Genomic DNA, 14941 nt, shown 5'->3' on the forward strand with positions numbered 1-14941 from the left:
GAAAGACAGATCTAATAGACTTTCCTGGTATTAATTTCTCTCATTGTCACCACTCACACCCTTAAGTGCTACAGCTTGACCTTCTGCTCCTGAGAAGTCCACATTTTGATTTTGTTGTATTCTAACCTACTCCAGTTATTGTTATGTCCAAAGTTTTATTTAATTTTTATTAATGATAGAAAGTGCATGTGTATACATGAGAGAGAGAGAGAAACAGTCTAGACAATATCTTCAAATCCCCTTCCTCTGGACTTCCAGTTCCCCAGGATTCTGGGAGCCTGTATGCAAGCCTAGCTTGTTTCAGGGCAACTGGACCAAGGATCTGAACCAGTGGTCAGTCATGTGGCCTCTAGTACTGCAATCCAGTACATCTTAAACTGTGCCACCTAGGCTGGGTCTGCCTTATTCATTCATAATATTACTCCTACATCTAGAAGGATTATTTAAATGATGTAGGAGCTTCAATCTAATTTTGGAAGTTGTTTTTGTTTAAGGTTCCTCCTTACTTGTCTTGGATATTAGAAATCAGATGTTGCTGGGACCAACAGACGGTATAATGGCTATGTCGCTGGACTCCCATGTAGTCGACTACGGTTCAAGTCCTGGACACAGTGGCTTAAACTCACACCGGGCACATGTGCATACGTGCCCAAGATCCTGAGAGGAGAATGGAGGAGAAGGGATTGTGGCGTGGCCATCTCCCCGGGAGGGGTGATTTCTTGCTTTCAGGTGATCACATGCACCCTATAGCAAAAACCTCTCCCCCCCCCGCCAAAAAAAAAAAAAGAAAAAAGAAATCAGATGCTGGCAGCCAGAACTGGTGATCATTTGAACCCATATGGCTGTGAGATGCTGCCTAAAACAAACCCAGCCTCCCAAGACCCCACCTCTCTGCTCCTCAACGGAGTCAAGAAAGATGTTTTCTCTATATGTGTGTATATGTTTTCTTTCATTCCCTCCCCATCCCAATTATTTTCTCCCTGTGTTTCAATTTGGGTAGTTTCTATTGTATTTCAACCTGTTTCTTTGTTTTTGTTTTTGTTTTATTCTCCCCACAATGACTACTCTGATGTTAATCCCGCCTGGTATGTTTTTCATTGTAGATGTAATTTGTATTTCCAGAAATTTGATTAAGGTCATTTTTATACCTTCCATGTCTCTTTAGAATACCCTCATGCTTTCCTCTACCATTTTGGACAAAGGAAGAGTATTTTCTTTATTATCGCCAGAGGGTATGTGTGTTTGCCAGAGAGAGACAGAGAGAGAGAGGGAGAGGAAGAAAGCATCGCCCAAGGGGATGCGGTCACCCCAACCCCCCTTCTTCAGTTCTCCATCCTGTTAAGATCTGGGTATGTACACATGCACACCCAGCATGTTTTTCCAACCACCAGGCCAGATGCAAACCATGGTCAGCCATGTGAAATTCTGCTCCCTTACGCCTAAGCTACAATCCAGTCTTAGAGTCTGTTTTTGGTAGCTGTTTTAGTGTCCTTGTCTACTAATTCTACCATCTGCAAAATTTTGGGGTCTATTTTTATTACATAATTTTTCTCTTTACTGTGGATCCTATTTCCCTGTTTCATTGCATGTCTGGATTTTCTGATTGGATGCTAGGCATTATGAGTTTGACGATTTGTTTTATTTGTTTCTTTGTTTGTAGTGTTTTTAATATTTTTGAGCCTTGTTTTAGTACACAGTTAATTGGAAACAGTTTCAGTTTTTTTCCTAATTGCCTGAAAGTATATATGCTATCGAGGAAGAGAGAGAGAACCCCAATGAGGCTTGGTCATGTTGCAATCCCTTCTCCCCCATTTCTCCATCCTAGCAGGATTTGGAGCATGCATGTACATGTGGTCAGTATGTTTTTCAAGTCTCCAGGCTGGGACTCAAACTATGGTTATCCATGTGGGGTTTAGCTGCCTAGCCACTGGGCCATTAGGCTGGTCCAATTTCAATTTTTTTTTTAAAGAGAGATTTTTGCTATAGGGTGCATGCACTCACCAGAGAGAGAGAGAAAAAAAGAGAGAGATGGAGGCAGAGAGGCAGAAAGCAATAAACCATGCCCCCAGGGGAGAATAGCTATACCACAATCCTCTTTTCCATTCTCCTCTTGGGATTTTGTGCACACACACACACACATGCCCACCAGCATGAGTTTCAAGTTGCTGGGTCTGGGACTCAAACCATGGCTGACTATGTGGGAGTCCAGAGCTGTAATCATGCCATCTGCTGGTCCCCAATTTTAATATTTTTGATCAAAGGTCAACAAACTACAGCCCCATCTAGTTCTGGCCCCTCTTCTCTTTCTATGTGAGTTAAGAATGATTTTTATATTTTTAAATGATTGAACATGTCAAAATAATATTGTGTGGCATACAAAAATTAAACAAAAAGCTCAGTGTCTACTGATAAAGTTGTATTGGAATACAGCCACTCTCACTCATTTACATATTGCCTATGACTGTTTTTGTGCTATGGTTGCTTTCATGGTACGCGTTGCTGCAGCAGAGACTGTATGTTCTGCAAAACTGAGAATATTCTCTATCTGGACCTTCACAGTAAAAGCTTGCCTACTTCTGCTTTTGAGGTTTATTTTTCAGCATCATCAAGCAGCCTCCTTCCATTAGGGAGAGCACCTTTCCGTCTAGGCTAACTGTGCCCCACTCCACCAGCTGTCCCAGGAATTGTGAGGTTTTCTAGTCTGACTGGTGAGAAAAGAAACTATTCTTGGGCCTGTGTGAGCTCCAGTTTTTGTTCCCTCTAATCCTGGGGGTGGTTCTTTCCCAGCTTCAGGTAGTTTCCTCGCGGGCGTGTGCTGTTGATGACTCAGCTGAAGACTGCAGGGGAACCCTCTGCAATCCAGGGCTCACTCTCCGAGTAGCTTTCTCCTTTCCAGTCCTCTGCTCTCTTTGGGTTCCAGCTGCTTGGCCTTGAACTCTCAGCTGTGTGGACAGAGCATCAGGTGCCACCTGGATCCCTCCTGGGAGCTCTCTGAGCAGTGAGCAAGCCTTGGGCTCAGCTGGTTTATTTCCCTTTTCTTAGAGATCACCATTCAGTGCTGCCTGTTCACCCATGTCTGAAAATTGTTATTCCATTAATGTTGGCTGTTTTTTGTTTGTTTGTTTTGTAAATTTGTTAGAGGGCGCGTGTGCTCACCAAAGAAAGATTAGAGAGAGAGAGAGAGTGCGCAAGAGAGCACTCCCCATGGGGGATGGTCACACCGTATTCCTGTCTCCATTTCCTCCTCCCTCTGGGATTCTGGGCATGCATATGTACATGCACACACTGTTTCTCAAGCTGCCAGGTCAGGACTTGAACCACACAGTCAGCTGTGGGGTATCTGGTTGCCTTAACCATCATGGCACCAGCTAATACAAATGTAACCTGATTTTCAGTTGTTAAAGGCAGAGAGTAAACCAATTTTTGTGAGTTTGTAATTGCCACAAGCAAACTAAGTACCTTATTTTAAGAGATGAATGCAAATTTATCTTCATAGCAACAACAATATGAAAATATGTTGAATTGTGGCTGGTGAGGAAGTCATAGGTGTCGCCAGTTCTATGAGTTCCTTGCCTATGTTCCTGATTGTAGGAAATGCTAAGCTCCAATTACAGGTTAGTAAAGATGTCTGCCCCCCCATACCAATTTATAAAGCTAAATTTTTTTTTGAAAAGATTTTGCTATAGGGCACATGCAATCACTAGAAAGAGACAGAAAGCAAGAAATCACTCCCTAGGGGTGATGGTCACGCCGCAATTCCTTCTCCATTCTCCTCTTGGTGTCTTGGGCATGCACATACACATGCCTGGCACGAGTTTAAGCCACTAGGTCCGGAACTCGAACTGCAGTCGACTACGTGGGAGTTCAGCGACATAGCCATTACGGCAACCGCTGGTCCCTATAAAGCTAAATTTTATCCTCTGCTGGGATTCCATTAAGGGAATTCTGTATAAGGGTCCTTACACTAAGGTGCTAACAGTAATGTTTTTCTTCTTCTGAATAACAAAGATCTTTTAACCAGGCCTTTCATGACACTTACTGTTAAAAGTCTTGTGGCATATTCCTTATCTAGTTTCGTATTTTACATAAGAAGGGGTTAATTTTTTTCTCTATGGGCAAAAATATCCCAGTTCTTTTTTGTATAATATCAATGTGTCATCACTCCTAACATTGTTTTCATTGTTCTCTGGACAAATCAGCGTCTCCACATTCTTTGTGAACTGTAATGACCATAACTAGCCTGAAAACTCAAGCCAGGTCCTCACACAGAGCCGGTTGACCAGGCGTTCCAGTCTGCAGAACTGCTTTCCCATACATTCCAGGGGCACGCCGAAAAAAAATCCCTCACAGTACTGCATTTCCGGCTGTATTCTGCTTACGACGAGAGATGAATCTTGAGTCGCTTCCTTTTTATTTTTGGAGAGGTTTTAGCTATAGAGCGAGTGCACTTGCCACCAGAAAGACATAGAGAGACAGAGAGACAAAGTGAGAAATCACCCCCGGAGGGGGGAATGGCCCCTCTGCAATCTCTTCTCCTCCATTTTCCTCTCAGGATCTTGGCCATGCATGCACACTTGCCCAGCATGAGTTTAAACCACCAGAATCGAACCGTGGTCGACTCATGGGAGTCCAGTGACATAGCCATTATGCCAACTGCTGGTCCCAGAGTTGCTTTCTTTTATAACTGTATTTTACTTTTGTTTTAAAACCAACCCTGGGGGCTAGCAGATGGCATAATAGTTACATTGCTGGACTCCCATGTAATTTACCGTGGTTCAAGTCCCGGACCCAACAGCTTAAAACTCATGTCAGGCCCATGTGCATGCCCAACATCCCAAGAGGAGAATGGAGAAGGAATTATGGTATGGCCATGCCCCTGGGGGATGATTTCTCACTTTTTGTCTCTCTGTATCTCTCTGGTGAGTGCATGTGCTCTTAAGCAAAAATCTCTCCAAAAAATGAAAATAAAAAAATTTATGCTAGGCACATGTTGCGTGTGTGCCCAAAATCCCAAGAGGAGAATGGAGAAGGCATTGTGGCATGGCCAACCCCTCTGGGGGGGTGATTTCCCACTTTCTCTCTCTGTGTATCTCTCCAGTGAGTGCATGTACCCTATAGCAAAAATCTCTCTAAAAAAAAGGCAAAAAAAAAAAAAAATTCCAATTCTGTATTTGTTCATTTGAAAGATCCCCACTAGGGCAGGATGATGGCATAGCAGTGATATAACGTGTGACATGCTTTGAGGCTGATCCACTTCAGAAGTTTCTGAGTTCATGTCCAGAGAACTCACGGGGCATGCTAGGTACTCGCATGTCCATGATCTGGGGCTGACTGAGGCTAGGGTTGCAAGGTTCAGACTCTGTTGGAAGACTGTCAATCTCTTGTTCATGGAAGAAATAAAGAAATAAACTACAAAAAAAAAATCTCTACTAAGTGTTCTTTTCTTTGGGTCATAAAGGTTCATGATCTTGACTTAAGAGGGGGTTGTTCTGCATTCACTGGTGAGCAGGCTGTCCTCAGGGGCTGCCCTGCCACCTTCCCAGTGACAGCATGAACAGAGGGACTGACTAGCTAGGGTTTTAGCTCCATTATGCTTTCTCAAAATAAAAAGCGCTAACTAGCACTGTTGATAATTCCCAATGATCACTGCAACAAAAGAAGTATATGGCTAGGAGATAAATAGAAACAGGCAAAGTTAAGTTCCTTATTCTTATTAATCGGTATTTAATTTTGTCTTCCCATTAACCCTTAACAGATTTAAACTTAAAAGAGATTGCCAAAATGTGTGTGTACACTGGCCACAGACGGAGAGGAAGAAACCACCCCACCCCCCACCCCCCAATTGGGCATAGTCATGATGCAACCCCTTTGCCTCCATTTCTCCATCTTGTCAGTGTTTTGAACCATGGTGAGCCCTCTGGAATTTGGCTCCCTCAACCGCTAGGCTATGGGGCTGGCCCAGTTTCTTACTTTTTAAAAATCCTGTATTTCCTAAGACTTGAATAGAATTCTTATTTTACTCTAATCGTTAAGATTCAAGAAGTCTTTGCAGAAGCTAGATCTCTAGTTACCAGCTCTAATTTGGGCCACTAACAGTTCTTTTATTTTTCCTTATTTATTTATTTTGAATTTGCTATGGGGTACCTGTGCTTTCTGGAGACAGAGACAGAGAGAGAATGTGAGAAGGCACCAGCCAGAAGGGATGACCACAGTATAATCCCTTCTCTATTCTCCTCTCAGGATTTTGGGCATACACAAACACGTGCCTGGTGTGATTTGCAAGCCACTGGGTCTGGGACTCAAACTAAGTAATCAGCCATGTGGGATCCAGCCATGTTAGCCTCCACACTAACTGCTAATTTGTTTTTTCAATTTTAAATAAAAAACACACTTTATGTTGAATAATGAAATATAAAACAACCAGACGTACAATAACTTTAAACGTCAACTATTTGGGAGAAAAGTGTATAAAATATACAAATCCTCACAGCAATAAATAATAAACGCTTAAATATTAGATCAGCACTTATCAATTTAATGGAAAGAGTTAAACATCAACAACTTTTTCTGTTTCCTAAGAGACTCTAGCTATTAGAAGCGGGGTGGTGGGGTGGGCTGATTGGATGTGGGAAGGGTATTAAAGAAATGTCAAAATCAAAATGGTTTCATTTTCATTTTGATGTTAAGTTTACAATGCACAATCACATGGAAACTAGCACTGTGTACCCCACTTTTTGACTTTCGGTGTGGGAGTTGGGAAAGGACACATGGGGATGCTCCAGCAGGCATGAGTGCTGCACGAAGCCCACTCCGGCACTGATAAATTCAATGTCCATCTTTAACACTGAAGAAAGTGAACACTTTCCAAGTTGAGTAGCTAGGATCTGGGGACAGGGCACAGCAAGAGGTCAGAAGAGGAAAATGCATCAGTAGCAAGAATCGGAAGGACATTAAGAAGAAAAACAGAGATGCAAGTCACTTATGGGACAAAGAAATGGGTTTTTATCTATTGAAGATAACTTTATAGCATTGTTACCTGGACTGGTGAGAAATGTACACGTGTTGGAATATTCACTTTGCAAGTTAAGTAACATGTGATTGAATGTATAAAAGAAATTGAAGTAAAAAAATTAAATATGTCGCTGGACTCCCATGTAATCAGCTGCAGTTTGAGTCCCAGACCTGGTGGCTTAAACTCATGCCAGGTATGTGTGCATGCGTGCCCAAGATCCCGAGAAGAAAATGGAGGAGATGGGATTGCAGTGTGGCCGGGGGGAGCGGTGATTTCTCACTTTCTGTCGGTCTCTCTCTTTCTAGCGAGTGCACACACCCTATAGCAAAAACTTCTCCAAAAATAAAAATAAAATAATTACACTTTTTAAAGAAAAAAATAAAATTAAAAAAAAAAAAACCTGACTTGGGAAAAAGGTATTTATTTACACCCAAAGTTTGTGCTGGAGACAGAGAGACTGACAGGTCAGAAGAGAAGGAATATCAAAGAGAACATCTCCCATTTCCTGGTTCTTAGAGGTCACCTGGGTCTGACTGTCATCCCACCACCTTCCTTCTAAACTCACCATGAACTACAGGGACTCCATGACGTCTTAAAGTTCATATCTAACGCTAGAGTTCAGCAGAGCTGCCTGGTAGCCATCTGGCAACAGCAAGCCATCAATGGGTCACTGGAATGCTGAGATAGAGTCCTACCTCCGGCCCCCAGCAGCCTCTGTGGTTCATCCCCACGTGCCTTACAGGCATTAGAGTTTTCCCTTGGGAAACAAGTTGAGAATGACCCCACGTTTGATTTAATGCTCTGCAATTGTCATCTTGAAATCCTCACTGGTTTGTGAACAAGGGGGTCCCACAAATTATGCAGCTGGCCCCGAGTACAGAACAAGAAAAAGGGAGAAGAGAGGATAGTCAAGGCTCAAGCATGACTTCAGAGCAACGCGGCAGGAGACAGTGCTGATAATCAGCTCTAGGACAGAAGGGGCAACTAACTCGAACGATCACGGTACTGAGAACGTTTGACTGCAAAATAAAATGAATACTTCCCTGCAGGTATCCCAGAGTGCCCTTGCCATAACAGAGTGTTTGAAGTAAGACAATTCAGAGCAGAGTGGGCGAGCAGCAGAGGAGCCAGGCATGACCAGGATGAGGGTGCAGTTTCTGGTTATGTGTGTCAAAGGCAAGGTTTCAAGGATCTGCTCTTTGGTTTACTGGCAAAAAGGAAAACGTCATGGTTTCAGTTTAGGTATACAGACCACCCAGTATCCATGATGTCCTCTGTTAAGGGTTTTGGACCAGCAGTTGGCGTAATAGCTATGTCGACCGCGGTTCAAGTCCTGGGCCTAGTGGCTTAAACTCACGCTGGGCACGTGTGCATAAGTGCCCAAGATCCCGAGAGGAGAATGGAGAAGGGATTGCGGCGTGGCCATCCCCTCTGTCTCTCTGTCTCTCTGTGTCTTTCTGGCGGGCGCATGTGCCCTATAGCAAAAACCTCTCCAAAAGAAAGAAAAGAAAAGGGTTTCTCCAGCACATGTGTCCACTCGTGTCTACCTGGTTAGGTTCCAGTAAGTACTATTTTTTTTTTAAACCAACCATTCAAAAGCCAGTCTTCACCAACAGTCAGGAGGGAATCAGTCAAGCAAGAACAGCTTAGGAGACACCTGAGTGTAGTCTGCTATGCATTTCTGACGCAAATTTTTAATAGTCATTGTGAATAAGATGGGTGGAGGGAGCCAGGGAGTGAGGAAAAGGCTCAGTATGGCTTTTTGACAAGAATGTGCAGAGGGGACACTGACCAGGGTAGGTGTCGGTGATGGAGAATGACCACTGGCCATTGTGTACCTAATGGTCACCTTACCAGGGAGCGACAGGCTCCAACTCAGAGACTTTATCAACTCAGAGCTGAGAGAGGCTGCAGGTCCAGCAGGGACACAGCTTCAGTTTGCCTGCACATCTTACTACAGACAAGGACAGGAGGCTTCCAAGTTTAGGAAGGACCAGAAACTGTGAAAAGGTCCTCCACGTAGCTCATCCCCTCACCTCGGCCCCCAGTCTACTTCATCACAGGGTAAAGAGGAGGAAAGGCCTGGCCACTCAAAATTCTTACAGCTCCCTCTTTTCAAACATGACCATGAAGAAAGTTCTCCCCTCCCTGTGCTTGTAAAACAATCCCCCCTCACATTCTATCATTTATATACTTTATATACTTTACATTTATATACTTTATATACTATACATTTATATACTTTAAAATCAATCTCTTTTTAAGTGTTGGATTCAATGCATTCTAGTAAAACTAGTGTTGTTCAACCTTCACCAGAACCCAGTCACCCCAAAGTGGTTCCTTGTGTATTCACTCCCCATTGCCATCTCCAGGCCAAGTCACCTTCAATCTTCCTGTCTCTATAGATTTGTCTTTTTTTGGATATTTCATGGAGGCAGACTTATACTGTGTGGTCTTTGTGATTGGCTTCTTGTACTTAAAACAGTTTTCAACCACATCTCAGCATGCATCATTCCCACTCACAGGAACGAGAGTGGAAGCGTGGCCCCAGGAGTGGGGTGGGAAGGGGGAGTGGGGAGGTGCTGGCAAAGTGTACACACCTGCAGGGGTAAGTGCACAGCACAGGGACGGCAGTTAAAGCATGGTACACTCAACATCTGCTGCGAAGAGATCTAGGTACTCTCAACGAACAATACACACACACAAACAAAGGGGTCGGAAAAAAAGGACTTCATTCCTTTTTTATTGCCAAGTAGTATTTCAGTGCATGGATTCAGCACATTTTGTTTACCCATTTGCCAATAAAATTAAAAAAAAAAAAACCTGACTTGGGAAAAAGGTATTTATTTACACCCAAAGTTTGTGCTGGAGACAGAGAGACTGACAGGTCAGAAGAGAAGGAATATCAAAGAGAACATCTCCCATTTCCTGGTTCTTAGAGGTCACCTGGGTCTGACTGTCATCCCACCACCTTCCTTCTAAACTCACCATGAACTACAGGGACTCCATGACGTCTTAAAGTTCATATCTAACGCTAGAGTTCAGCAGAGCTGCCTGGTAGCCATCTGGCAACAGCAAGCCATCAATGGGTCACTGGAATGCTGAGATAGAGTCCTACCTCCGGCCCCCAGCAGCCTCTGTGGTTCATCCCCACGTGCCTTACAGGCATTAGAGTTTTCCCTTGGGAAACAAGTTGAGAATGACCCCACGTTTGATTTAATGCTCTGCAATTGTCATCTTGAAATCCTCACTGGTTTGTGAACAAGGGGGTCCCACAAATTATGCAGCTGGCCCCGAGTACAGAACAAGAAAAAGGGAGAAGAGAGGATAGTCAAGGCTCAAGCATGACTTCAGAGCAACGCGGCAGGAGACAGTGCTGATAATCAGCTCTAGGACAGAAGGGGCAACTAACTCGAACGATCACGGTACTGAGAACGTTTGACTGCAAAATAAAATGAATACTTCCCTGCAGGTATCCCAGAGTGCCCTTGCCATAACAGAGTGTTTGAAGTAAGACAATTCAGAGCAGAGTGGGCGAGCAGCAGAGGAGCCAGGCATGACCAGGATGAGGGTGCAGTTTCTGGTTATGTGTGTCAAAGGCAAGGTTTCAAGGATCTGCTCTTTGGTTTACTGGCAAAAAGGAAAACGTCATGGTTTCAGTTTAGGTATACAGACCACCCAGTATCCATGATGTCCTCTGTTAAGGGTTTTGGACCAGCAGTTGGCGTAATAGCTATGTCGACCGCGGTTCAAGTCCTGGGCCTAGTGGCTTAAACTCACGCTGGGCACGTGTGCATAAGTGCCCAAGATCCCGAGAGGAGAATGGAGAAGGGATTGCGGCGTGGCCATCCCCTCTAGGGAGTGATTTCTCGCTTTCTATCTCTCTGTCTCCCTCTGTCTTTCTGGCAAGCGCATGCGCCCTATAGCAAAAACCTCTCCAAAAGAAAGAAAAGAAAAGGGTTTCTCCAGCACATGTGTCCACTCGTGTCTACCTGGTTAGGTTCCAGTAAGTACTATTTTTTTTTTAAACCAACCATTCAAAAGCCAGTCTTCACCAACAGTCAGGAGGGAATCAGTCAAGCAAGAACAGCTTAGGAGACACCTGAGTGTAGTCTGCTATGCATTTCTGACGCAAATTTTTAATAGTCATTGTGAATAAGATGGGTGGAGGGAGCCAGGGAGTGAGGAAAAGGCTCAGTATGGCTTTTTGACAAGAATGTGCAGAGGGGACACTGACCAGGGTAGGTGTCGGTGATGGAGAATGACCACTGGCCATTGTGTACCTAATGGTCACCTTACCAGGGAGCGACAGGCTCCAACTCAGAGACTTTATCAACTCAGAGCTGAGAGAGGCTGCAGGTCCAGCAGGGACACAGCTTCAGTTTGCCTGCACATCTTACTACAGACAAGGACAGGAGGCTTCCAAGTTTAGGAAGGACCAGAAACTGTGAAAAGGTCCTCCACGTAGCTCATCCCCTCACCTCGGCCCCCAGTCTACTTCATCACAGGGTAAAGAGGAGGAAAGGCCTGGCCACTCAAAATTCTTACAGCTCCCTCTTTTCAAACATGACCATGAAGAAAGTTCTCCCCTCCCTGTGCTTGTAAAACAATCCCCCCTCACATTCTATCATTTATATACTTTATATACTTTACATTTATATACTTTATATACTATACATTTATATACTTTAAAATCAATCTCTTTTTAAGTGTTGGATTCAATGCATTCTAGTAAAACTAGTGTTGTTCAACCTTCACCAGAACCCAGTCACCCCAAAGTGGTTCCTTGTGTATTCACTCCCCATTGCCATCTCCAGGCCAAGTCACCTTCAATCTTCCTGTCTCTATAGATTTGTCTTTTTTTGGATATTTCATGGAGGCAGACTTATACTGTGTGGTCTTTGTGATTGGCTTCTTGTACTTAAAACAGTTTTCAACCACATCTCAGCATGCATCATTCCCACTCACAGGAACGAGAGTGGAAGCGTGGCCCCAGGAGTGGGGTGGGAAGGGGGAGTGGGGAGGTGCTGGCAAAGTGTACACACCTGCAGGGGTAAGTGCACAGCACAGGGACGGCAGTTAAAGCATGGTACACTCAACATCTGCTGCGAAGAGATCTAGGTACTCTCAACGAACAATACACACACACAAACAAAGGGGTCGGAAAAAAAGGACTTCATTCCTTTTTTATTGCCAAGTAGTATTTCAGTGCATGGATTCAGCACATTTTGTTTACCCATTTGCCAGCTGGACATTTGAATTGTTTCCATTTTGCTTTGCTATTATAAATGATGCTATTATGAACATTTATATACAAATCTTTGTATAAACACGCTGATATTTCTCTTGGGTGGATACCTGGGAGTGCAGTTTTGGGGCTGTGTGATTAAGTTTATGTTTAACATTTTTTGGAAGAGCCAGACTGTTTTCAAAGTGACTGTATCAATTTGCATTTGCACAGCAATGTGTGAGGGTCCGGGTTCTCTAGTCTGACCTATTTCCAGAATACATACCCCCCTCCTCAGAGTCTGACGCAAGCTAACGGCAGATGTGCAAACCACAGACTTCCTACAGTGGCTCAGCCGTCCTCGTGGGTCGCCCTGTCCCACCTCGCAGGTGGAAGTGTTCTTAGACTTTTTACTAACTTGTGAATCTCGTCACCTATTTTACTAAAACACAATTTTTGTTTATTCAGTAATTTTCCTGTATTACTCCTCTTGGTACTTCTGTCTCCTACACACGGTAATTGTACAACCTCTGATGGAATTCAGTTTTTTACATGTCTGTCCCCTCTTGTTCAGAGGGGGAATCTTGTCCTCTAAGAGACTAGCACAAAACATGGCATCAAGTTGGCCTTAAAAATATCTGTTGACTAAGTCCTTGAAGATTCAATGTATATATCTGGTTTAAATGTATACTCATTTCCAAGTCAGGCTTTATTTCCAAAAGGCCAGACATTTTCTATAGGACTTATTCATTGTATCTTAGAAGGAAATTTGGAGCTTTTAAAGGAACCTTAGGGAGAAATCCAAACCTTTATGTGGAAAACCTGAGGCTTGGAGCAGTGAAGTGATGTGCTCAAGGTCACCTCTACATGCAAGTGAGGAGAACTGAGCAGAGCTGTGCTCCTGGAAGAAACTCTGTCATAAAGAGGGGAGCTGGAGTACTGGGAAGGCATGTGTGTGGGGGTGTTGGAAGTTAGGAGGGGGATAGTCTGTGTTAGAATACTGAATGCCAAGCCTGAACTTCATTTTGGAGGAAAGGAACGTTTTTGGGTAAACATGAAATTACCCAGTCAGAATTCTAATAGATTAAAATGGGAGGGGCAAGAGCAGAGTCAGGAGACCAGCTAGACCAGTGAACAATCTAAATGTGGAGCAAGGAGGAAAGGCCTGGATTTGGGGGAGTGTTTGCAGAGAGAACTAAGAAAGGCAGAATTACCCAGCTCTGCTAAATACATGGATGGCTGGAGTCTGCCAGCCTGAAACAGTGTTCTCAGTGATGGCAATAAGGAAGCTGAGATAGAAATGCAGGTCTGCTGGTCATGTGTGCCCTCCCATGGCCCTGGGCAGAGCCTAGTGGGTCACGGCACGGCCCGTGCACTGTTTTGTTCTAATATGGGCTTGACCACACACAAGTGTGCCACCTTGGGTAAAGGACTTGATGAGCCTCGTTTTCCTCATCTGTAAGACAGGGTAGTAACATCTACCTCCCAGGGTCGTAGGGAGGACTAGCTTAGGTGATACACTAAGGAAGGCACTTGGACCCGAGCCTGGTGCTCAGCCAAACTTCAGTTCACACTGACCTCAGTTCCTTAGTTCTGCAGTTCACCTCTAGACTTGCAGAAAACTTCAGATGGGGATTGTCCAGGTGGAAAGGGTATTCATCGCAGAAGCTACTTCCTGCTGGATAGTCCATGTGTGCGTCAGAGAGAAATGATCTTATCTTTTGGAGTTTGTATGTAATGTTGAAAGTTTCCTAAAAGAACCAGTATTTAATAAAAAAAAAAACAAACAAACACCATCGACTGGCTCCTTGGTGCAGTGGTAATGTATTGCTTAAGAGAAAATGGATCCCACATGGTGACTGCAGTTAGAATCCCTGGCCCAGTCAGCCTGAAACATGCCAGGCATGCGTGCAAGAACCCAAGATCTGAGAGACTGGAGGAATGGAGGAAAGGGATTGCAGCGTGACCAGACCCTGTGGAGGGTGCTCCTTTCTCTCTCATTTGTATACACACACACACACACACACACATGCTGTATCATGAATAATGATAATAGTGAACAGTCATGACCACAGTGTTGTCCAAGTCTTAAATCAGTCTTACATGAATAATTATTTAGCTACAATGTCTACTGTGGCTTTCAAATGACACTGATGGTGCCTTGGGGTAATCTCAGGATTCTGGGGCTGTCCTGGCAGAAGGGTAGATGAAATTCTTATCTCTTCTTTGACCCTTCTAAGTTGTCTTATCTATAAGGGTTTCTAGGAAAATTAATATGATTTAATTCACAGAAAATGTTCTACTTTTTAAAGAAAAACTCTTGTAATAGAAACTTCACTTGATCTTAGCCAAAAGGCCGAGAAGAGATGGTAATAGAAACTTAATAAATATGCCAGATTGATGACAATTAAATGATAAACTTTTAAGGGTAAAAATTAATTTTATATAAAATTCCTTTTTCTTAAAAAAATAGTTATTTATTTATTTATTTATTTATTTATCTATTAATTGTTGTCATTTACAAGCCATTGGGGCCAGGACTTGAACCTCAGTCAACCATGTGGAAATCTAGTACCTTAACCACCACACCACCTGCTGGACCCCAAATTTCAAACTCTTAAAGTGGCTAAACAAACCTATAAAACATAGTTTCTAAAGACTGAAGAAGAAGAAAACTTCATAGGATACAAATACCACATCTC

General features: G+C 43.6%; 1 pseudogene; it reads right to left on the reverse strand.

Annotated features, from left to right (window-relative positions):
* Positions 1-14492: 14492 nt before the first annotated feature.
* Positions 14493-14607, reverse strand: LOC114008367 (uncharacterized; annotated as a pseudogene).
* Between the last annotated feature and the right edge of the window lie 334 nt (positions 14608-14941).

This window comes from Tupaia chinensis, unplaced genomic scaffold, assembly GCF_000334495.1.
Source record: "Tupaia chinensis unplaced genomic scaffold, TupChi_1.0 Scaffold000328_1, whole genome shotgun sequence".
Classification (NCBI taxonomy): domain Eukaryota; kingdom Metazoa; phylum Chordata; class Mammalia; order Scandentia; family Tupaiidae; genus Tupaia; species Tupaia belangeri.